The following is a 23,922-nucleotide window of genomic DNA, read 5'->3' as shown; positions in this document are numbered from 1 at the left end:
GGAAAGTTACATGCAGCTGGAGGACCTGCTGACCGTGGGAACACGGGTGCTGCCACTGGGTGAGAGACCCTGGGTGTGCGGCGAGAACAACTTAGTGATGCAGAATTACTCACCTAATTGAGGAAAGTCGTTGAGGTAAAAGGATGATGTCTCAAAGGAAGTGATGCTAGCAAAATCTTCACAGCAGAGGAACTCTCAAAGATATCTCATGACATGAAAAACGTAAAGGAAAAAATGTTGCAAGCAGAGCCAGACAGAAAAGACTATGACAGTTCGCCAAAACAGAAAAAAATAACTCACTCCATATTATAAGTTACATGACGAGGAGAAAGTAAGCGCTGTTCAAACTACTCTTGATAATTTTTTTTAACAAAGAAACACTTTAATTCTCCATGTTTCTAATGTTTTAAATAAATATTAATTTTACTCTATTTTTCATTTCTCTATAGTTATAACCAACAGCAGGAAAGTTTTAATCTTTTGACAAAAATCTTTGAAAGTTACGGAACAGCTGTAATTCTGCCCATGAATTAGTAAGATCGCTAAGCGTAGTTTCACGTTGCAAATTTATTTATATGGTCCATACTAGCATGCAGGAAGAAGATCTGCCTGTACTTGAAATCCTGGTAAGCAAACATCTCATGTTCATACTGAAATAAGCACTTTCTGGTTGAAAGGTTAAAGGTGCTTTACCATTTAAGACTCAATGTTAGAAGCTCTGGAGTCAGTGCTTGTCCATAGATATTTTAACACGGATTAGAAAAAAGAAAACTGTCCTTATCTATCCTGGCTATGGTGAAAATGGGGTCCCATTAGATATGGCCCCACTGTGCACTATCAGCCTGATGATGTATGGGTGGCCTTGGGCTGGTTTCAGGGAACCTCAGTCCAGCTTACAAACTCAACACATGTAGCTGGACCACAGAAACTGAGCAGAGAGCTCTCAGTCTCAACAGAACAGGCAGGAAGAGCTTCAAGGTGGACAGGGGTATCCATCAGTGTCTTGAAGGCTAAGAACCAGGGCTGGAATGAGGGGGAGGAAAGAGGGGCCAAATCATTAAAATGTGGGGTCAGATTCTGTTTTCACTTAAATTTTGAAGATTTTATTCATCATGAAATTTTTGCATTAATTTTGATTTTTAAAAGTGATTCATTAAAAAGTTATGTAGTTTGATTAGGTACCTTCCCTTAAATTTTGCGCCCAGATGACTACCCCGCTTACCTTATCATGTTCCCCGCCTTACAACTTTGTGAGGCAACCTTATACTGTATTGCTGATCCGCTATTAAAAGCAAGGGAAACAGCATGGCTAGGAATTCAGGGACTGGAGGGAGAGAAGAATTGTGGTTGTTTTTTAATGTTCTTTGTTGTTATGAATTTAAAATGGCGGCCATGTTCGTGGTTCAGTTTTGGCTACAAATGACAGGACAACATACTAGCCTCTGAATATCTGTCAGAATGTGAACATTTGACTGTAATTTTATGACAAGCTATGCGATATTTTTGTTGTGTTTAGAAATTCAGGTATAAACGTACATAGGTAGGGTTGCCTGATTTAGCAAATAAAAACATGAAATGCACAATTAAATTTGAATTTTAGATACACAACAAATAATTTCTTAGACTAGGAGTACCCCATGAAATATTCAGATAGACTTATCCTAAAAAAATCATTCCCTATCTAAAATTCAAAATCAGTGTCCTGAATTTTTTCTGACACGTCTACACTCAGTGAAGCTGCGATGGTTTAGGGAAGGTTAATTTCCATCTCCTCAGTTGGTATGGCCACAACGTTTAGGTCTGGACACATTAATGAAAATCACATATTAATGCCTTGAATCGGAAGTGGTTTTACAGAGAGTAAATTTCTTTAAATGCTAACTCTTATGTCTTTAAATAAACAGCTTTTTATAACTGGGTTTGCACCTCTTTTCCTGTCCTTTTGAAATTATGTTTTCTTTCCTTCTTTGGACTTTTAGCACATCAAAATTAGGCTAACAGGGGTCAGCCTTCATCCTTTTATCTCATTCCTTTGACAGCTAAGAACTGAAGAGGAAGCCACAAAATCAGGTCTCTACATCACCTGGATGGGGCTTGTTCCCTTGGTCATGATCCATTAAAGTGAGTAATTTCAAGCAACTTTCATCTCCTGGCCCATGTAATGATTCTTTTTTTTTTTTCTAAGTTTTTATTTAAATTCCAGTTAGTTAACATGCAGTGTAATATTAGTCTCAGGGGTACAATATGGTGATTCAACACTTCCATACAACACCCCGTGCTCACCACAAGTGCCCTCCTTCATTCCCACCACCTGTTTCCCCCATCCCCCTTTCCAACTCCCCTCTCGTAACAAGCAGTTTGTTCTCTAGAGTTAAGAGTCTTGTCTCTTGGTTTGCCCCTCGCTCTCTTTTTCTCCCCTTTGCTCATTTGTTTTGTTTCTTAAATTCCACATATGAGAAAAATCATATGGTATTCATCTTTCTCTGACTATTTAGCTCAGCATGATACTCTCTAGACTCCAGTATGTGTTTTAAAGTCATGGTAGATTATCTATCTATCTATCTATCATCTATCTATCTATCTATCTATCTATCTATCTATCATCTATCTATCATCTATACATATTTCGTATTTGTAATATGATTAATTGGATGGCTAGTAATGAATCTAGCATTCAAATAGTGGTTGAGTTAGGAAAATTGTCTTGTATTAACCATAGTGATTTACACTTTCTGTTTAGATCAGGGAAATCTTATTTTTCTCATTTTTCACTTGCCATTTTGTTTTTGAAATTGGTTCTTTATTTCTTTTGCTTTCAAGTTTTTCCTAATGGTATCTTCACACCAGAGCCAACACAAAACATTATGTCACATTTAGTGAAGCCTGTCTTGGTACCCTTCCTCTTCTTGTTGGTCCCCTTGCTCTAAATTAACCTTTCTTAACCTGGCAGCAAACTCATGCCATTCCTAGTCTACCTAGGTTTGTTCTCGCCATTTCAATACAGAACATTGGAAACACACAACCCTTTTGTTCTGCTCATCTTCTCTGATATTTAAGATATCTAAATCTTAGATAGAGAGAGAGAGAAGCCGCTTTTTTTCCTGCTCCTGATGAATTTATCCCATTGCTTGGATATTATATCCTTAGGGCCCGTGGAGTCACTGGGTAAATCTGTTGGACTGAGAACTTGCTAGCAGGGATTGGAATAAGTGCATAATGTTCAAAGCCCCCTGGACCCATCAAGGGTTCTGACAACATGCCAGGCACAGTGCTAAGTGCTAAGGATACAATTGTGGATCTTCTGTTTTTAAAGAATTTGTGTGCTTGGGTGAGAGAGAAGGATACATGAGTAATTTGATGGCAATTTCATTTATTATTGTTACTTAATGCTAGTGTTCTGTATAGAGAATGATGTGAGCTGAAGTAGGGTTAAAGGTGATCTTTTCAAGCAAGGTAGGAAAGAAGCTCGTGTCAGCACAAACCAGCAGCGTGGTTATAGATCCCATTACACTGTTAGGTGATCCTTGTCTCATATCTGAATATCGACGGTAACACTGAACACCGTGCACTGTGAATGTTGATTTTGAAATTAAATTGCTTTTGCTGCAAAATACCAAGAGGATGGGGGTGAATTTAATCTCTTCTTTCTGACTGTGAGCAGCTAAAGAAGCTTCTGTCTCCAACCACGGCCCTTCTCAATAGTCAGGTAGAGAAATAGAGCTCCAACTAAGAAGAGGTTGGTTGTAAAATCGATTAGATCTGGCAGGAAACATTCAAGTTTGGCAGGCTTCCCAGGAGTCACATAGCTTGGGAGCTGAGCAAAAATGTCCCACCAAGCTAAACGCTAAGGACCTGTCACCATTCAATTGTCTGCCAGCAGTAAAAGTCAATGAGCTCTGGAAGGAGGTTGTTCCAGATTCTTGAACATCTTTACAGCAAGAGCTATCAAATGTGAATAGTTTTTTTTTCTCTTTGAAAACATACTTTTTTCTTAGCAGGATCCTAACAATTTTTTAAAACTTTTTTTTTCTTTTTTAAGGAGCATAGAAAAAAATAAGGCAGAAGAAATTCATGGTATCTGAAGCATTATAAACATAAAATATTTAATGGCATTTTCTAAAACTGAAATCTTATTTAAAGAAAAGTCTGAGCCCTGGGATAAAGACTATCTTCAGTCCCCATAGGGTACTTTAGCTCCTGTATGAACCTGACTCTGGGGTCTTGGTCTTGACAATAAACTATATCAACAATAAATCAGGCTTCCGGTGGTTGTTGGTTGTTCTGGTGTTGGAGGCTAAGGAGTATGAGAAGACTTTATTCTTCCTAAGTCAATTCAATTCAATTCAATTCAATTCAATTCAATTCAATTCAATTCAATTCAATTCAATAAATGATTATCTCTATGTGGCATTTACAGTAAATGGGGTGGTGGATTTTGGGGGCAAAGGGGACTAATTCAGCGACCGTTCCTTCACATCTCTCGGGTCAGATCTAGGACAACTCCGGAGAATCCATAATTTGTGTTGGGTGAGGGGTTCATTTTGAATCCCTGAAAACTACTATATTGAATGTGATTTATTTTGAGGTACTTTGGCATAGTCAGTGGGGTGCGCACAAACACATACAGAGTATACTCTATCTCTTGGATCAATGAATTAACATTTATAGTGTTCTAACCAGAAATATATACTCCAGAAGTGGTTGGTTAGCACTTGAAAAACTAAAGCCTAATGTCTTCACGGGTGGCTGAATAAAAGTGTGCCAGCTCTTTTTTTCATCAATCCTAGAAAGTTAAAAAGTTTGCATGGTGGATGTTGGTGAAATAATTATGTTCAAAATGTGTGAATTGGCTGGAAATACTTTTTCCAGCTCTATTGAAATACAGTTGATGTATAACATTGTGTAAGTTTAAGGTAAATAATGTGTTGATTTAATACAATTATGTATTGTAATGTGATTACCATCATAGTGTTACCTAACACCACATACATTATGTCACATAACTACCATTTCTCCTTTGTGGTGAGGACATTTAAGATCATTCTCTTAACAACTTCAAAGTATATAATATGGCATATCAGTAACTGTAATCACAATGCTGTGCATTAGATCTCCAGAATGGATTCAGCTTATAACTGGACTTTTGTACCCTTTCACCAATATCTCTGCATTCCTGCCGCACAACCCTCAGACACTGGTAATCACTATTTCACTCTGTTTCTATGAAATCAACTTTTTGAAATTCCACATGTAAGGGCTATCATACAGTATTTGTCTTTCTCTACCTGACTTATTTCATTTAGCACAATGCCTCAAGGTCCCTGTTGTCACAAATGACAAGATTTCCTTCTTTCCCATGGATGAGCAATACCCCATTGTGTATATATACCACATTTTCTTTATCCATTCCTCCATTGATTCACACTTATTTTGTATCCATATCTTGACTATTGTGAATAATTCTGCAATAAACATGGAATGCAGCTATCTCTTCAATATCCTGTTTTCTTTTCCTTTGGATATACACCCAGGAATGGGATTGCTGGATGATATGGTAGTTTTAGTTTTAATTTTTTTGGGGAATTCCCATACGGTTTTGAATTGTGGCTGCATCAATTACATTCCCACCAACAGTGCACAGGGCTGTCTCCACATCCTCACCACCACTTGTTACCACTTGTCTTTTGATATCAGCCATTCCAACAAGTATGAGATGATATATCATTGTGATTTTGATTTGCATTTTCCTAATGATTAGAGATGTTGAGCGTCTTTTCATGTACCTGTTGGTCATTCTTTGAAAAAAAATGTTTATTCAATTCTGCTGTCCATTTTTTTTTTTTTTTAAGAGAGAAAGAGAGCAGGGGTGGGGCAGAGAGAATCTTAAGTAGGCTCCACTCTCAGTGCAGAGCCTGAGGCAGGGCTTGTGAGGGCGGGGGGTGGGGCTTGATGCCAGGCTAGATCTCAGGACTCTGAGATCATGATCTCAGCCAAAATCAAGAGTTGATCACTTAACCAACTGAGCCACCCAGGTGCCCATGTCCATTTTTAAGTTGGTTTTCAAATTTTTTTTTTTTTTTTTTTTTGCTACTGAACTGTATTTGTTCTTTATATTTTTTGGATATTAACCCCTTACCAGATACATGGCTTGCAAGTATTTTGTCCCATTCTGTAGGTTGCCTTTTCATTTTTTTGATTGTTTCTTTTGAAGTGCACAGGATTTTAGTTTGATGTGATTCCACTTATTTATCTTTTTCTTTGTTGTTTGTGCTTCTGGTGTCATATCTAAAAATCATTGATGAGACCAATGTCATGGAGCTGTCTTTTTGATTTTCTTCTAGGAGTTTTATGCTGTCAAGTCTTATGTTTAGTCTTTAGTCCATTTTGAATTATTTTTTTGTGAGTGGTGTAAGATAAGTGTCCACTTTCATTTTTCTGCACTTGGTTGTCCAGTTTTCCCAACACCACTTCTTGAAGAGACTATCCTTTCCCTAGTGAGTATTCTTGGCTTATTGGTCAAATATTAGTTGACTGTACATGCAAGGGTTTATTTCTTGGGTCTTAATTCTGTTCCATTGGTTCAGATGGCTATTTTTATGCCAGCACCATACTGTTTTGATCACTATAGGTTTGTAGTATAGTTTGAAATTAGGAAATGTGATGCTGCCAGCTTTGTTCTTTTTTCTCAGGATTGCTTTAGCTATCGAGGGTCTTCTGTGTTTCAACACAAATTTTAGGATTTTTTCTAAATTTCTGTTAAGAATACCATTGGAATTTTGATAGGAATATTATGCAGTGATGATCCCCCTTGTGTGAACAGGGTGTAAGAATGTAGTGAGCCTGATAGATCTGCTAGATAATGCTGTAGGCTTGGATTCCCGTCATTTTCCTGGCTGCCGCGTGTGGAGGATCTTGGAGTTGGGTTCTGCCTAGCTCATTAGCTGAATCCCGCTGCCAGGATACTGTCACATTGGTTTTGAATGAACTTATTAGACAAAGTGAGATCTATGTGCCTCTAAGGTCAGAGAGTGAAGACTTGATTTGGTTCTTAGAACAGGTACATGACTGTATGTGTGAATGGGTATGTAACTATTTTTACCTTCTAGTCCACGTGGTTGAATTCCACCAGAGGCTCTTTTCACTGTAAGCAATCTTGTGACTGTACTGTTGTGGGAGAGAAACACAGCAGCCCTCATCTACCTTTCTCTGTTGTGACCAAAGTCTTAAAAAAAATCCGATATTCCTGATATTCATGAGTGACTTCCGATCAGTTCCCAACAGTATAGGCTGTGTCAATAAATACCTTCTAGAGTTTTTTCCTTTAGTAGCACCAGAGGGGAAAGGACTTTGCTAATTAGAAGCATGATTGGAGAAAATGATGTATTATACCTCTAATTATTTTTCTTTACCTTTAGATGAAACTTCTAAGAGGTACTTGGTGTTTGAAGAATTTTCAAAAGAATTTTTCTCTTTATGCTTTATCTACTGTGACACCTTTTTCTCTGGGAGCAAAGTCAGAGAAGGGTATTTGGAAAGAATATTCTGTTGCCATGATTAAAAGAAACATTCACAACTTTTAAAAGCAGCTATGTGTGGAAGAAGCCTGGTGAGGAAAGTGAGGTCAAGCAAAGGATGGGAACTCGATTTTCCCAAACCCATCTAAAGGACGAGTTCAAAAATCTTATCCAGAAACTTTTTGGGATCTAAACATGCAGAGTAGACATTTATTTGGTGACAAAGTAAAAGAAGGCTTTGCAGACGTATATGAAAATCTGAACATTTTGCTTCAAGTACCCCTAAAATTTAGACTGCAGGAACACTAAAGAACCGATCAAGAAAAACAAACTTATTAGTTAAGTAATGAAGACACTGAAGAGAGAACAGAAGAAAATCACTTGCTTGAATATATTTGTCTTTTCAGAATGCTTGCCCTTTTGCTTAAATTTTGAAGGCAGCACTCTGAGTTTCCAGGAAAATATTTGTCTTACTACTATCCCTTCCCTGCCCTTGCTCGGGGATGCAGCTCATGCTCTAATACCAGTAAAGAAACGATGACCTTATTATGTGTGCTTTCATTCCTTCCAGAAAATGAATTTTATTAGCACCTACGGCTTGCACATAACACATTTGCAACCACTTCATTTGTTGGACCTGGGTAATAAAAATGAGATTTCCTTTAGCAAGATGATATTGTGACATTCATAAACATGAAGAAGTAGGATCAGTCAGCCAGCTTACAAGGCCACATACCAAAATGATAACAGTTTAAATAACATAAAGTACAATGTCAAAGTAGTTCAAGTAATAATATGTAAATTTCTACTAAAAAATGAGAAAAAGACAGTTCTTTTTACTGCATTGTACCATAATGAGCCCACATTCTGTATGACTAGCTTGGATATGGCCAATGAAAACCAACAGTTGGTATAATCTAACTTGCTTTCAATACTTTGTAACAAAATGAGACTCAGAGAACAAATGATTCTAGAGAAACCATTATGAAAGTGGAAAAACTCTCCTTTGTTATTTAAATGGGGCAAATTTAAACAAATTCTGTGACCTCAGGACAGAAGATGAGTAGATTAACATATTGGTTACATAATAAATCAAGTTCAAATAAATGGATCTGATATCTAATTTTCTTCTACCTAAATTGATGTCACATTTATCTTTACTTTATGGTTTTGAGATTATATGCTTAGATTGAATTTGTCGGAAGTTAAAAATATTAAATATTTCTTTTTATATGAAAACCTTTAATCAATTGCCTTCATTTCCACTTCATTTCTAATGAAGCAACGATGGCAAGATGCTGCAAGAAATAGAGCCTTATTTATAAGTGGTGAATTTTTATCAACATGCAATGGGCAAAGTCTAAAGATCAATGGCTCAAGATAAAGGAGTCCATAATTTATGGATTTTTGTAATGATTTATGAGAAGGTTGTGATACAAACACAGATTTGTTTAGTCTTTTTAGTTTCTCTTACTCATTTGCCTGTAGGTCACCTATTGTCTTTCTCAACTCATCCTTAATATGAAATTGCTAATTCAAAGGATAATGTAATTAAAACATAATAGAAGGTTATTGCCATAAATGTCATCATACCATGATAGCCAAAGCTCATTATAGATGATTTTTTTTATCTTGTATTTCACTATTTTCCTCTACTAACCAATGTAGTTGAGAGTTTTTATATGCAAATGAGTAAAAGGAAGTGATTTGTATAAAACTGTTGAATTTTAGAATTAAAAAGAGATATACAATTCATCTAGTCTAACTTCCTTACTTAATAGGTGAGAAAACAAGCGTTGTGTGGGTTAAATCATCTGTTTATGGTGACACAGATGCCGTGCTTCTATTCTATTGCTTATTTTTCTAATGTTGTGTTCAATTAGCTTATCGTGTCCAAGAAACCCCAAAGTCCTTTGAATCTTTTGGTCACTGGTCATCCCCCCTTCCTCCATCTGTGTGGGCATCTGTTCTACATGGTTTGTGCTCCTTCCCAGGATCTGAACTCTTATTTCCCATCTGACTCACGATCACTAAGCTGGCCCATCCACCCTCTGACTCAAGGGACTGAGTCCTAAGACTCACTTGGCTTGAGCAAGAGCAGGTTGGCAATGGCCGTGATTTCTGCTGGTACTACTAATTATTCTTGTTCCATGGTTCATGCACACATGAATATACATTAGTTCTATTGTGTAACTACTGAAAAAATTATTAAAAAGTATTCTAAATGGTGTGCATTTTAGCTAATTTCAGCAAAATGAGGCCCTTCCATATTCATTCTTAGATTGATATATTTTTATAATCATGTTGAAAGAATCCAAAACATGGCATAAATCCAAACCTTAATTTTGGTAAAGGCTGATCAAAGATATAATCCAAAAAATAGAATGAACTAGAAAGATTTTTTAATTCAGGATTTTTTAGCCTCAGATATTAAGTTTTCAATCTTTTTTCTCTTAGGAACAGGCTAACAAGAACAGGAGCATATATTATGACATATTACATTTGATTATCTTTAGCTTTTTATTTGCAAGGAAGTAGTAATCCAAAATTACGCTCGTTCAGCCAAAGACAACAAGCATTGGAGACCTATTATTTTTTATATTTCCTCTCTGTTTTTTTCTCTCTCACCTTTGGTGTGCTCTTTTCTAGAGTTCTGTATTACAGTATGCCAGCTTCATTGAGTAAATTTGTATATTGTACCTTAACGAGGGGAACATAGATAAGAAGGAAAAAATCTTTTTCTAGAAGGTATACCAACTTTAAACAATGTTATTATTATAATGCATTTATCCCTTGCTATTCAAATCTATTCAGCCTCTAAGGTGGGATAGTGAGAGTTCCAGTAGTAAGTTCAGATAACAAGGACCACTGTGAATTATTTGAATCTACTCGTATCCTGAATTTTGGATACCAAGTAGTAAGAGTTTGAAATTGAAGTGTACCTTTCTTCCAAATTGATCTATTTTGCCAGTTTTATCTGAATATATTCTAAATTTGGAGAGTTTTAGTAAGAGATGTTTCTTGTATTTTTGAGTTTATAGGGTTAGACCATTCTGTTATCAGGCTTCCCATGGACAGTCAATGTTTTTATTGTCGGTCTTTTTTTTTTTAAGATTTAAAAAAATTATTTATTTGAGAGAGAGACAGAGATAGCAAGAGGGTATGAGCAGGAAGGAGGGGTAGAAGCAGGCTCCCCGCAGAGCAGGGGACCTGACACAGGGGCTTGATCCCAGGACTTTGGGATCATGACCTAAGCTGAAGGCAGACGCTTAACCTACTGAGCCACCCAGGTGCCCCTATTGTCAGTCATTCTGAAAAAGGTGTTTGGGAGAAGGACATAAAACAGAGGCGAGGTAGAAAGCATCTCTTCACTTGGTGGTTAGGAGTGAGTCTGCTTCTAGACTCTGGCTTGAAGACCTCTGGAGTAGATCCATGAAGGGAGTGTTGGGCGTGTGATGAGAACAATGATATCACTGTTCACATGGAAGAGGCTTCCAGGTGTATAAGCTATGAATTGTTCCTCTTACTCTGTACCCCATCGATGGTCCCTGACCTCCAGCAGAGCCTGTTGAAATTTGTCACCTGATTCCACTTGTAAATAGGGAATGAAAAAGGAGCCTGTTTCCATGTTTGGAAAGAAACCAACCTGGGAAATGTCCTATTCTCAGACTAGAGAGTGATTCCTCTAGCATTCACTAGATATGGACCACAACATCTGAAGAGCATGACATAATAAGTGCTTTCCGCAGCAGAGGCAAAGTTCTGGCAGCAAGATAAGATGTCTTGAGTGGAGAACAGGAATGCTAATGTGGATAGTAATAATGCTGTGACTACTAGTACCTCCCCCACCCCCACTACTCCTACCACTACTATCACTACTACCACTAACATAGCGTGAAATATGATGTGCCTGGCCTTGTTCTAAGCACTTTTCCCAAATCACTCACTTGATCCTCATGACAACCTATGAATTGCTATTATTATCCCTATCTGACAGATACAAGAACTTAGCTGCAGAAGATTAAGGAAAGTCAAAGATCACACAGCTCAGAAATTTCAGAGGAGGCTTGGAAGGTGGGTAGCCTTCTGCAGAGCTCCTGTTCCTAATAGCCATATTATTCTACAGAATGATTCCACAGAGCCAGGAAATACATACATGAAATCTAATATCTGGCAATAAAGCTGGCAGAGTCTTATTTAAAAAAAAAAAGAAAAAAAGTTTTTTATTTACAATCATATTTTCAAACAAATGAAGTTTAAGATATCTGTATTACACTATATCTCTCCTATTATCAATTTTATTAGTATTGGCATTTAATTTCTTTAAGAAAATATCATGTATTTCTTTTAAGCAAGACTTCAAGATATTTCAACTTATCTTACAAGTATACGATCTGATATGGTATAGAAGGATAATGAAGAGGTTACTCATACAGCATTCATCTCTAGCATAGTTTCCAAATTATGCTGATGCTTACCTTGACCTTTACATGTAAAGGTAGTTACAGAGTTTCAGGCATGGAAGAATTATTTGGCTTTCATATGTTTTTAGTGGAGGTTATGTGCACCCAGTGAGCTGTGGACTCATTCTATCTATATTCAGACACTTCTCTGGGACCCCAGCCTTAGTAGGTACCTGCTAATGGTCTAAGTAGATGAGGGCATTAACATACCTTAATGGCACATGGGGGCAAACACTGCCATTGGGGATGAGGATGGAAAAACTGAGACTCAGGACCAAGGACAGCGGTGGCACCATGGGTATCTCAGCAGTTATGTATTGGATGTGAGGACTGAGAATTGGGAGTCAGTGTGATGCACTATCTCTTTGAGCTTCGGACACGGTGTTGGTCATTTGGATTGTGTGTACTGAGAGAAGAAATTGGGGGTTGGAATAAAAGAGGTTGCTTCTGGGCTGGAGAAGAATCTTATTTTTGACTGAGCTTTACTTTCCTCTCTCTTGCTTTTCAGGGGTAGAGTTGGGAAATATTTTCATTCCTCTCTCTTCACCTTATGATTTCCCTCCCTTCGTCTTGGAGTCCTTACTGAATATTTTGCTGTTTGTTCTAATGTTTCAGAAAGAAACAATAATTTTCCCACTTGAATTTCCTTTCAATTTGCCTGATTGAAATTTGATATCATGTATCAAGTGATTCATCTGTAGCATTTGTATCTAGTCATTTGGGCAAGAAGCCCTGCATAAAAGCAATTACGTTGGGTAATTCCCTATTATCCACATGCAACTCAAATGGATATGTGTCCTTTAAAATCTCCAGATGCCAATTCAGGGAAAAGCACAAAACAAAACAGAAATACACTGTTCTCAGCCAAAAGTCTCTTCTGGAACAAAGTTCTACATGACAACAATGTAAGGGCTTAACGAGGCATTCTCAAACTTGTCACTACGGACATTTTTTTTGAATTTTATTTATTTATTTATTTGAGAAAGAGAGAGTGAGCATGAGTGGGGAGAGGGGCAGAGGGAGAGAGAGAAGCTGACTCCCTGATGAACAGGGAGCCCAACGACACAGGGCTTTATCCCAGGACCCTAAGATCATGACCTGAGCCAAAGTCCTACACTTAACAAACTGAGCCACCCAGGTACCCCTCTATTGACATTTTGTGCCGGATAGTTCTTTGTTGTGAGAGCTGTCTTATGCATTCTGAAATGTTCTAGCTCTCTAAAATGCACTCAGTGATGTTTCATAAATAGATCTCATCTATGCATACATTTCTTTTAGATACCTCAACCTAAAAACAATAAACAATGTGGCAAAGCCTTTCAAAGTTCTAAAGATACAGGTCAAAAAAATCTAGTAACTGTTCACACAAATAGCAGTTTTTGAAACACTTGAAAATCACATCTTATTTTTCTTTCATAAAAGCCTTGTATGTTATCTTAGTTGTGATTAATATTATTCCCATCTCACAGGTGAAGAAACTAAGTTACAATTGAAGTCACACGGCTAGTTCACGCAAGCGTAGGCTTAGAGCGTGAGTCTCCACAGTGGCAAAGCTCCTGGCTGGGAGTCCATCGTGGCCAGCGGGTGTGTATGGGTGGGGACTGCTTGAGTTCAGATCTTGGTTTTGCCAATTCCTACCATGGCAAATTGGGCCAGTCATTTAATCTTAGTATTTTTCAGTTTTATTACCTGTAAAATAAGGATTATACATAAGATTAAAAGAAACTTTATAAAGTATATAAGATTGTGAAGAATAAATTATCAGCACTTATGCATAGTAAGTGATAAATATCAGGTATTAATAATAATGACTATATTATTATTATTATTATTATTGATAATGAATAATATAAAGACAGGTTGTCTGGATCTGGAGCCAAGCTCCATCCTTATGAGCCACGTGGTCCTACACCACCTATTTATCCCTTCTCTGCCTTCATTTTCTTACCCACAGAAGATGATAATGAGGGAACCGCCTCACCTCAAAGGGCTTCTGTGAAGGATTACTATGTATAAACTATAATAATATTAACTATAATATTATAAACTATAATAATAATAATAAACTATAATAATGAAATGAAATAATAAATAATTACTAAAAATTTATTATTATAATTCACTAAATATATTGACATTTTTCCAGACTCAGCTCAATCTGAGCTTTGTCTGCATAGTCTTACCTGATACAACCTTTATCAGTCAGGACTTTTGTTTGTGAGCCAGAGAAAGCAACACTTGTCATCTTAGGAATTTTTTGGATGAAGACTGCTAGGGAGTTAAGCAAGGCTGGAAGGCCAGATCTGGGAATGGCCAGGAACCAAGAGAAGCCACAATTCTGGGGTCAGGACTTGTGCCTGGACTTACCCAGCAGACCAGCCTGGACACTGTCACCATGGCCAATAGCATCCATCTACCCTCAAAGCCTGTGCTCCTTCCTGGAGAGGCAAGGGCCCAGGAGCGGGGTCTGCCCAGTTTGGGCTATGTGCATGGGGTTGGAGGCAGATGGTCTGGCCTGTGTGATGGATGGCATAGCCTCTCCCCAGATACACAACACATGGCAGAAAGGGAGCTCCTAACCAGCCCTGGTGGTATATGAAAGGGCTGTGGATGTCTCAGGCTTTCCTACCAATGTGCAAGGTATTCACCTGGGGAATGGGTTTGGGAGGTGGAGGGGAGACAGAGAACACTCTGATTTCCCCTCTAATGGTTAATCACTATGATACTGTAAGCAGAATTTTAATCTTTTAATGATAAATTACTTCATTGAAATACATCAGTTTTTCCATTTTATAGCTAAATATTTGTTGTGAGTAGGGTTGCAATCAGTATCTCACTAGTGGGAATGATAATGAGGAATGACTGTCTATTGGAAGAAATATTTAAAATTGTAAAAGAGAAAATGTTAAATCACTTCGCCTACTTTTTACTGTGTACTTACTATGTACCGGACACTGGGCTGGTGTTGAGGACCAAAGACGTAATGAACATGGGTCCTCCTCTAAAAAGCAAATCATCCAACTGGAGATACAGACAAATTAAAAATGCAACACAGCAAAACGTATCTGTAGTCTCATGTGACAAGTGTTTTCATAAGGACGTTTTCATAAGGACGGTATAACCGAGGAAAGACATCATTATGGCAGTGGTGTGAGCTCGGAGCTGAAGCGGCGGTTGGCTGGGAGAGAAAGAGAAGAGGACATTCTGGGAAGGGAAAAATCAAAGGCGAGAGAAAAACCATAAAGAGAAAAGACACAAACCCCATGTCTGTTCTATATGTTTTGTGACATCTTGTTTGTTTTGTTGCCATTTTTTGTCCCTTATGATTTTTTTTTTAAAGAGATGGAGTGGCTGTGTGATAGTCTGCTGTGCCATTAGATCACATGCAACGTGAAGAGCCATGTTTCTGGAATAATTTCATGCAAGTAGTATTTCTGAAAGTGCCCTCAATCTACGATGGCCTACCCCTTGTGTGGATACTATTTTGGAAAGGGGATACATGCCGGTGTTTAGAGGGGAACACAATATCTCCTCTGCCCATCTAATTCCACTTTAACGTGTCCTCAAGCTCGTTCTGATAAGGCTTAAATTGGCAGGTCTGGCTCAGGTATTAGGATGTATCAGATAAAATGCTGCAGAGGCTGGCACCATTGTAGGATCAATTAGCATCTTAATTACCCACTAAAATTAATTAAGGTAAAGGCGGGCATTAGAACAAATGACCCATGTGGGCAATTAGAATAGTTCTAGGTACGTAAGATAAATCTGCCTTTCTTTTCCTGCCTAATCACAGTAAAGCCGTTCTGAATTTATCTCCTTTGAAAATTTATTAAAAGACCCAAATAGATTTTAAAAAGGCAAGAGTAGCTTGACTTAAAATGAGAGGTGAAAAATCAGGATCTCAGATTTTAGTCCACTCACATTGGGTGTCCGCATGCTTTTTCAGTAAGAAGCCACGGAGCAAATATTTTAGGCTTGGGGGCCATCAGCCTGTACAACAGTTCAGCTCTGACATGACAGCGTGAAAGCAGCCATAGCCGTCGTGTAAAGTAACGGGCATGGCTGTGTTCAATCAAACTTTATTAATGGATGCTGGTAAATCTGAATTTTATATAATTTTTACATATCATAACATACTATTATTCTTCTGATTTTTTTCCCCCAAACCATTTAAAAATGTGAAGATCGTTCTTAGTTTGCGGGCCATATAAACACAGGTGGCAGAACAGCACTGGCCTATAGGCTGGCTTGTCAACCTCTGGCTTAAATCACGAGGAACTGATGAAGTGAGGTGACAAAGCTCTGTGGTTCCATGTGGCCCAAACATGACAAAAATAAATAACATATACACTCGCCTAGCATCGCAGAATAGAGAATGACGCAGTAGAGCAAAACACATTTTTAAAAATATTTCATCAAGTTATGCAGCCATTCTCCAAGATGTGACTCAATCACATGGTAATGAACCTTTTTCAGAAATTCACCGAAAGGTGCCATTTATCTTATCTATGCAAGAATCTGATTCCAATATCACTGGGAGCCAACAGTTCAAATATCTTTTAATTACACTTGAAATATTTCTAAAGTTGACCAATTTTTTTGACAAGAACTGATGTTTACTGGAAAATGAGACACAGGTGACAGCCATCGACTTTGGCCCATAGGAGTATGGCAGGGAACTATGGTGTGATATTCTGATTGCAATATTCTTGGGTTAGTGTTAAATACCTCTGAGTAGAATGTCTAGGAGAAGATATTTGTGCAGTTTGTGACCTGGCTCTTTTTTTGTTGTCGTTTTGCTTCTTTCAATCATCTGCTGATACACCTTGGCTGGGTCTGTGTCCTACATTAATCTGGTAGATTCCTGGTATTATGGATACCAGGTTCAGAGCAACCTATTTTTTTCTTGGGTTCCAATGACACAAAGGTTGAGTTTTCCCTCCCACCCACTTCCATCACTCCTCCGTTTTTGATAAAGTTGTTCACTAACTGTTTTTATACTGCTCCATTTTTGTTTTTACTTGCCAATTCAAAATCCTGTGGAAAACTGGGAGTGTCATTCTTCTCAAATGTAACATATTCTCCCCTGAGGACTGCTCTCAAAACACCCACCACCACCACCACAACAATCAGGGCAGAATGCTTCTCCCAAATGTGTATAAGTGTCCTGAAATACTGTGGCAGCGAGGGGTTTGTAAATGTCTTGAATTTTGATGGGAAAAGAGCTTTGGGTTGAAGTGTGCCTGGAAAACTTGTATTCTTGCATAGAACTCTTATCCTAGGGGCATGGCCCCCAAAACTTATCATCATACCTACTTATAGTCTAATATGTCCGTTTGTATACACATATATACTTACTGTATATATAAAATCATAAATTACATGCATGCATTACTGTATACATTCCAAACACACAGGTAACAGAATTTTAAAAGGTCAAGATAAAAAATAAAAATAGATGTTCTAGTGTTTTTCTCTTCCAGTCCCATAAATGGCTTTGTGCACTCCGCGATGCACCCCCCACTCTGGAGATCAAACATCTTATTGGCTCTGAGAGCTGAGATTAAAGGCCATCTGTTTTCTGCTTCACTAAGGTTTTATTGTTTAATGGCTTCACACTTACAGTTCTGCATGGAACACTGAATCATATTGTTGCCCATTTGGGCATGAGAATACAGAATTAAGCATATAGAATATTCTTTTCAGTGGTGGCCCATGGTGAGCTTGATGAGTCTGGCAATTTCCATGATGAAGCAGGTTATTGTGAGCACAGTCAAGCTGATGCAGCTTGTGTACTAGCAGGGGGCCTCGGGGGTTGGGTATTACAGTGGCAAACGCCATAAGACCATGTCCATTTATTTGGGTTCAAATTGAATGTTATATTCATTCGAAGGACTGGCCTTAGTCAAAACCAGTCAGTTTTGAGGGAGTTCATGATTTTTCTAATTGCTACCTGAAAGCAGTACTCAGCCCCTTTGTGATGGGTGCATTTCATTTTATACCACAGTGATGGAACCTAGCACCATGCGCGTAGGGACACATATAATAATCTCTCTCCTGTGAGTTTAAGACACTGTGCTCTTCCTTTCCACCATAGTGAAATGTAATCTCTTATCTAAATGTTGAATAAATGCTTTTTTCTTTATTAAAGTAATTGCAAACATTAGTGATTAGAAAGTGATAGAAGTAGAAAGATCCCTGTGCTCCCCCGCCCACCCGCAAACTCACTGTTTGTTGACATACTTACCTATTCTTAGTTTCTACATATTTTCTTAGTTATTTGAAACAAGACATAGAGCAACCAAACCAAGTTTCATTTCTGAGAGAGTACTGTCACAAAAGGCACTGTTGTCAAGACAACCAGAGTACTGTATGATTTTTGTTTAGGAGTGTTGAGGATGCTTGGCCAGCAAGGGGGGGAGGGAAACATCAGAGGAAGATCAGTGTCTCTTTTGCACCGATGGACGAAGGAAGTCATAATCTGCAGGAAAATTATCTGCCAAATTGCTTCCTGTAATCCTGATCTTGAACTTCATATCTATAATCATTTTAATGATGAAGATGGAGAAGTAAATAACATTAATTAGGGCATTTTGAAATGGTACCAAAGTGGAGAATATTTTAAAAACAAATTAATAACAGAATGAACAGAAACGGGCATAAATAGGTGAGCAAAGCAGTAACGCTCATTACAAGTACACAAACAATAATATGGTGCATAGATGGACGGATATTTAGTACTGGATTCATGGTCTGGAATAAGCAGAGTTTTGTTTTGTTTTGTTTTAATTGGAAATAACATTTCACTAGCAGGCAGAAAACATAATAATTGGCTACTGGGGAACATTTCCTAATGGAAGGCTTGATAGACTCTGGGTGTTCTTGCACTTTTAAGATTTGATTTGATTGTATGAAACTAATAACTTTCATTTAAAAAAATCATTGAGATGTTTGATGTAAAACTTAGCGCTGGTTTCTAAAACAGTTATGGAGCCTACTGGGCAGATTGGAAATATCGACAATATATTAGTAGTTATGAATGTGTATTTTGAAATGAAAAAGCTATGGGGATATCAGGATTTGATTAAACAGCCAGGCTTAGAACCATACATTTACATTTGGATTTCTGTTGTCAACGGTACATTTAACATGGCCAGAAAACTTCATCTGGACTAGCAGAATCTGGGCAGGCACAAACGTTGATATTCAACAAGCTTTAACAGGGCCTATGGCTTCCACACCACAGACCAAATTCAATATCTAGTCGACAGTAATTTTTGCCCTATACATATTAATATTTATTATCCCCCTCAAGGCATTTTGGACATTAATGAAGACTCAAGGCCGAGATGGACCCTTTGCCAACTTCAAGGCCGTTTTGAGACAGAAAGACCCAGTGCCAAGTTTAGACTGTAGGTCTGCGGTGTTTATGGACTTGGCATCACATTACACCATGAGTTCTAACAATAAATATTCTTTAAAGAGCCTCACAAATCTTCTCAAGCATCAACTATCTCTTCACAAATAACATTTTAGTGAGTTAAATGTAAATAAGCCCAAACCATAAATAATAGATTGCTCTGGACTTATAAATGAGGGGAGAAAGAAAGTGTGTGGTAAGCTGGGACCAGAAACTGTAACTGTAGCTTTTGTTAAATGCTCGACAAAAAAAACATTCGGTTCAAGAAACAGTTTATTGAGTGCCTCTTTTCTGTTGGACGCTTTCCTTGGGTTGGGTCAACTGCTCATTAGGTGGGGATTTGACCTAGTCCCGAAGCTTTATTTATTTTCTTGTGGCAAATTTGGTTTCTTTCCTCTTTCTGTGGGCCTCACCTCCTTATTTCTCAAATTTTATATATTTTAAAATGACTATATACTCATATGTACATATTATATATATGTACATACATATATATATATATTTTTTTTTTTTTGCAATATCTTCCACAGCTACCTTTTTCAGAGACTATACTCAAATGTTATTAGAAAAGTCTCCAGTGAGGCTGGAGGTCATCCTAGCTACCTGTGAGGAAATCAGACCTCAGAAAGTTGACTTGGGTTGTAGTGAGAACTTTGCTTCTAGAACCTGTGTCTTCTGATACTCAGTGTTCTCTGCCTTCACCACTACTTCTCAAGACCTCTCCTCGGTCAGGCCACATTGCCTTCTACTGGGCCATCTGCAAGAGGCCTCTGGATTCTGACAGCTTCCCTTTTCAATTCCTTGTGTACAATTTATTGAGAAAATACCTGTTCTTTCATTTAACAAATCTGTAACTATATGTACCAGGTGTGTTGCTGGGGGCTGGGCACCCGTCTGTCTCTGGCAGGAAGAGCTGCATATTGGAAGGACCCAGTGTGAAATGAAAATGCAGGGCCCCAAATTGGAAAATAATTAAAAATTTCAACCTGGCAAGAACAGGACGTTAGAGCATGTGTGGGGCTCTCTGAGCCCAGGGCCTGTGTGGCTGACTGCACAGGTGGCATACCCATGATACTGACCCTGGAGTAATTTCCATAAACCCATTCCATCATGTGACCCTGCTTATACATTTCTCAGTGGTCCCTAGTAGTGTTTGAATTCCAAGAACCCTCTACTTTTTGGTCAAAATTTGACTTTCCATCTTTATTTTTCATGTTTCCACTAAGTGAATGCTCTTACTACCTAATTAATGGAGATGTGGGAAAATCCATTTTCTTAGCATTGGAAAGCAGAATGGCACACTGAAGAAGAGGTCTTGGTGAGTCCCTCCAAAAGGGAGAAGTAATCCTTAGGAAGGCACTCAGATAGGGAGGGAAATAGGGAAGCTCTTCTAACAGAACAAAGAAGAGATAAAGGAGGAGGGCCACAGGGCAGAGCCCCATGGGTACAGTCTCAGGAAGAAAATCTCTTGGCTTCTCCAGCAGTAAAATTTCCCAGAGAAGAAACCATTTGAATGGAGGTCTATATTTGTGTATTGGTGATTGTATCATGGAAACTACTCAGATCTTGAGGCTGATATAGAGACATAGTAAATTTATCCATTTGCCATGAAAAATGTAATTGTCATAGGAACCAGAATACTCAAGACCTCAATGTCCTCTCCCTGTAGGTTGGCCTGTAAGGAAAGCTAAATTCTGATCAGGATACTTGCATCAGAACGTAGAACATTAGTCTGACATATTGCAGTGTTTCCTGTCAATAGGCTAAATTAGATTTTTTTTCCCACCACTATAAGAAAGATCTTGACAGTGGGCTATAGTATTCTGGTTCTACAGGCTAAGCCTGTTGCTTGCTCAAATGCTTTCATGAGTAGCTTATGTATACCTTTCTATCTCTTCTTTGCAGCTTCCATATTTCACCCAGCCCACCTTGGAGCATCATATTCTTTCTTTGGATTTTTTTTTTAAAGATTTTATTTATTTATTCAACAGAGGTAGAGACAGCCAGCGAGAGAGGGAACACAAGCAGGGGGAGTGGGAGAGGAAGAAGCAGGCTCCTAGCGGAGGAGCCTGATGTGGGGCTCGACCCCCAAACGCCGGGATCACGCCCTGAGCCGAAGGCAGATGCTTAACCGCTGTGACACCCAGGTGCCCCTCTTTCTTTGGATTTATGAATGAACTCCCTCTGATACTCATCAGATCCTTTAGGTTTAGGCCTTTAATGTGATCTTGAAAAATCAAGACGACTTCTTATTATTCTTCTTATTTTCTTCTTTTCCTGTTTCATTGATGACTACTTAATTTTTGCTTGTGGACAATAAGAGACAAATCCTGGTCATTGTTGGTGTGGCAGGATATGGTGGCAATTACTGAGTCCTTTGGTTGGAAGTGACAAGGTCTTCAAAAAAGAAATTGAACATCAAGAGAAGTTTCTAGTCACAGGAAAAACCAGCGTGAGTTTGGAATGGGAACACTTAGGGAGAAGATCACTGGTGTGGATTCAGCTGGGGTGGCTGTAGTATACTGACCTATTGGTATAAAGAATTTACCCCGATGCTCATTGTGCCCAGATCCATGGCCCTGGGCCAATACAAATGCAGGGGACTGATACTTCTGTTCTGTTGAGAACAAGATGGTGTTAGTTAGACCTAATATAAACTAAAGACACGGATGCCTGAGTCTTGGAGAAAAGGCTAGACACATGAGTCTGGTTAATTCTTTCTGGAAAGCCCAGTCCTGTTCTGGTTGATGGAACCAGCAGAGAAGGTGAAATTTTCACTTTGCATCTTGTTGTCTAGTCTACCCTTCTTTCTAAAAGGAGGGAACAAATTGGAGCACAGAAATGTTTTTCTTATAAACATTTAATGACCATCTTAATTGACAGGCATGCCCGTATTTTTCTTTTTCTGTCATATTCTGACAGAATTTAAACAAAATTTTATTTCTAAAAGCACTACACACCTCCCCCAAAGAAAAATAAACATGTAAATAGCTTTCAGAGTGGTTGTATCACTGGTTTCAGAGAGATTTTGTTAACAAATTCAACTTTTGTCCTTAGAGTAACCATCACCTTATAATTTCCAACAAAGATATTATTATGTTCTTAGTAAGACAAGAAATAGACTAGTTGTTTAGTTGCCAGATTTTTTCTCTCGTACCCAAGATAAAGAAGCAGAAAAAGGGCATAAGCCCTTAGACTTGTTGTGTTGCATAAAATGTAACTTTAGGAACTAAATTCTGCAAATACATGTGAATGGGGAATTTGCAAATGGCTCCATTCTGTTCAGTAACGAAACATGAATCAAAGTGTCCAATTTCACTTTAGTGGCACTAACTCAATTTTAAGCCTTTGTTTTCACCAATCCATACTTCTGTTCCTATCTTGATGTTTATAGTACAAATTATTTCTCAAGGAGTTTCTTCAGAAAAGTTGAATTACCGGAATCAGGAAAAACACAATGACATTTAGGGTTATATTTGAGTCCTGCTCTAGTATGTGTCTGGGCTCAGGCTGTGGATCTAATTTACACATGATCATTATGGAACAAGATCTCTCAGTGACATAAGTGAGTCGTCCTTGATGTGAGTAACGAGTGGACCTCCTTATGTTACCCGGCACTCTACAGCATGTTGTTGGGTCGTTCAATGTTTTTTATTTTGATAAACTTTCCTTACATGTGAAAAGTACAAAGGCAGTCAGTTCTGCTACAACATGGCATACATGTTCCTAAAAGTCACCCTCCTATGCAAAACCACACAAAATAAAAGACAAAGAGTTTGTGGGGAAAATGAAGCTTAGGGTGTGTAACACTCAAAATCTTCATCACTGACACATAAAAAGATAGAAACTGGATAAAACAGGCAGTGTGATCCCATACATAATAAAGGGCTAAGAAATGCATAAATACATATACGATGCATAAATACAATAAACATGGCACTAAATCTTAAGTTTGTTTGTAGACTTGTTATAGCTTGTGTACCCGTGAAGTGGTAGAAAGACAGTTATTCTGAAGTCGTGGGAAGGTTATCATGCAGATGGGGAATGGCTCCGAACCCTCGAGTAAACTGAGGGAGCTGGTGGATGCTTGTTTATGAGTTTTCTGTATTTCCACTCAGCTCAGTTCAGTTTAGATTTTCTGCTTTCACCTAGTGCTTCTTGCAGATGGAAACTATAAGCAACTCAGAAATTCAAGACCCTTGTTACGCTCCAATTTTCCCCTAACATATCAATTGTGGCAGAACAAAATTTCCATTTCAAAACAATCATTCATAAAAGGAACTGACTGTATCTTTTTCTAAGTCACTGCCCTAGCATCATTGTCATTGCTGTTGCCGTAACACTTTCATGAGTTGATTGTGTAATAACTTCTTGGGCAAAATTTTTATCTTTCAGAATAATATTTTATTAAAACAGAATTTTTCAAAAGATTTTATTTATTTGAGAGAGAAAGAGTGAAAGAGAGAGCACAAGAGGGGGAAAGGTCAGAGGGAGAAGCCAACTGTCCACTGAGGGGGGAACCTGA

At 38.1% G+C, this 23,922-nt stretch overlaps 1 protein-coding gene across 6 annotated transcripts in view; it reads left to right on the top strand.

Annotated features, from left to right (window-relative positions):
- The window catches only part of LOC109490427 (E3 ubiquitin-protein ligase RNF167-like), a 136,122-nt gene that overhangs the window by 89,650 nt on the left and 22,550 nt on the right, over window positions 1-23,922 (top strand). For 3 of the 6 annotated variants that reach the window (XR_002143763.2, XR_004624346.1, XR_004624342.1), the window contains one exon: window positions 2,040-2,121. The exons of 2 other annotated variants lie outside the window; for them this stretch is intronic. The gene's annotated coding sequence lies outside the window, so the exon portion shown is untranslated. Of the gene's footprint in view, window positions 1-449; window positions 627-2,039; window positions 2,122-23,922 lie in introns of all 6 variants that reach the window. One more of the 6 variants, XM_034657073.1, reaches the window with a different exon arrangement.

This window comes from Ailuropoda melanoleuca, chromosome 3, assembly GCF_002007445.2.
Source record: "Ailuropoda melanoleuca isolate Jingjing chromosome 3, ASM200744v2, whole genome shotgun sequence".
NCBI lineage: Eukaryota > Metazoa > Chordata > Mammalia > Carnivora > Ursidae > Ailuropoda > Ailuropoda melanoleuca.
Note: the sequence above shows the minus strand (reverse complement) of the source record. Positions and strands in the feature narration are given on the sequence as shown.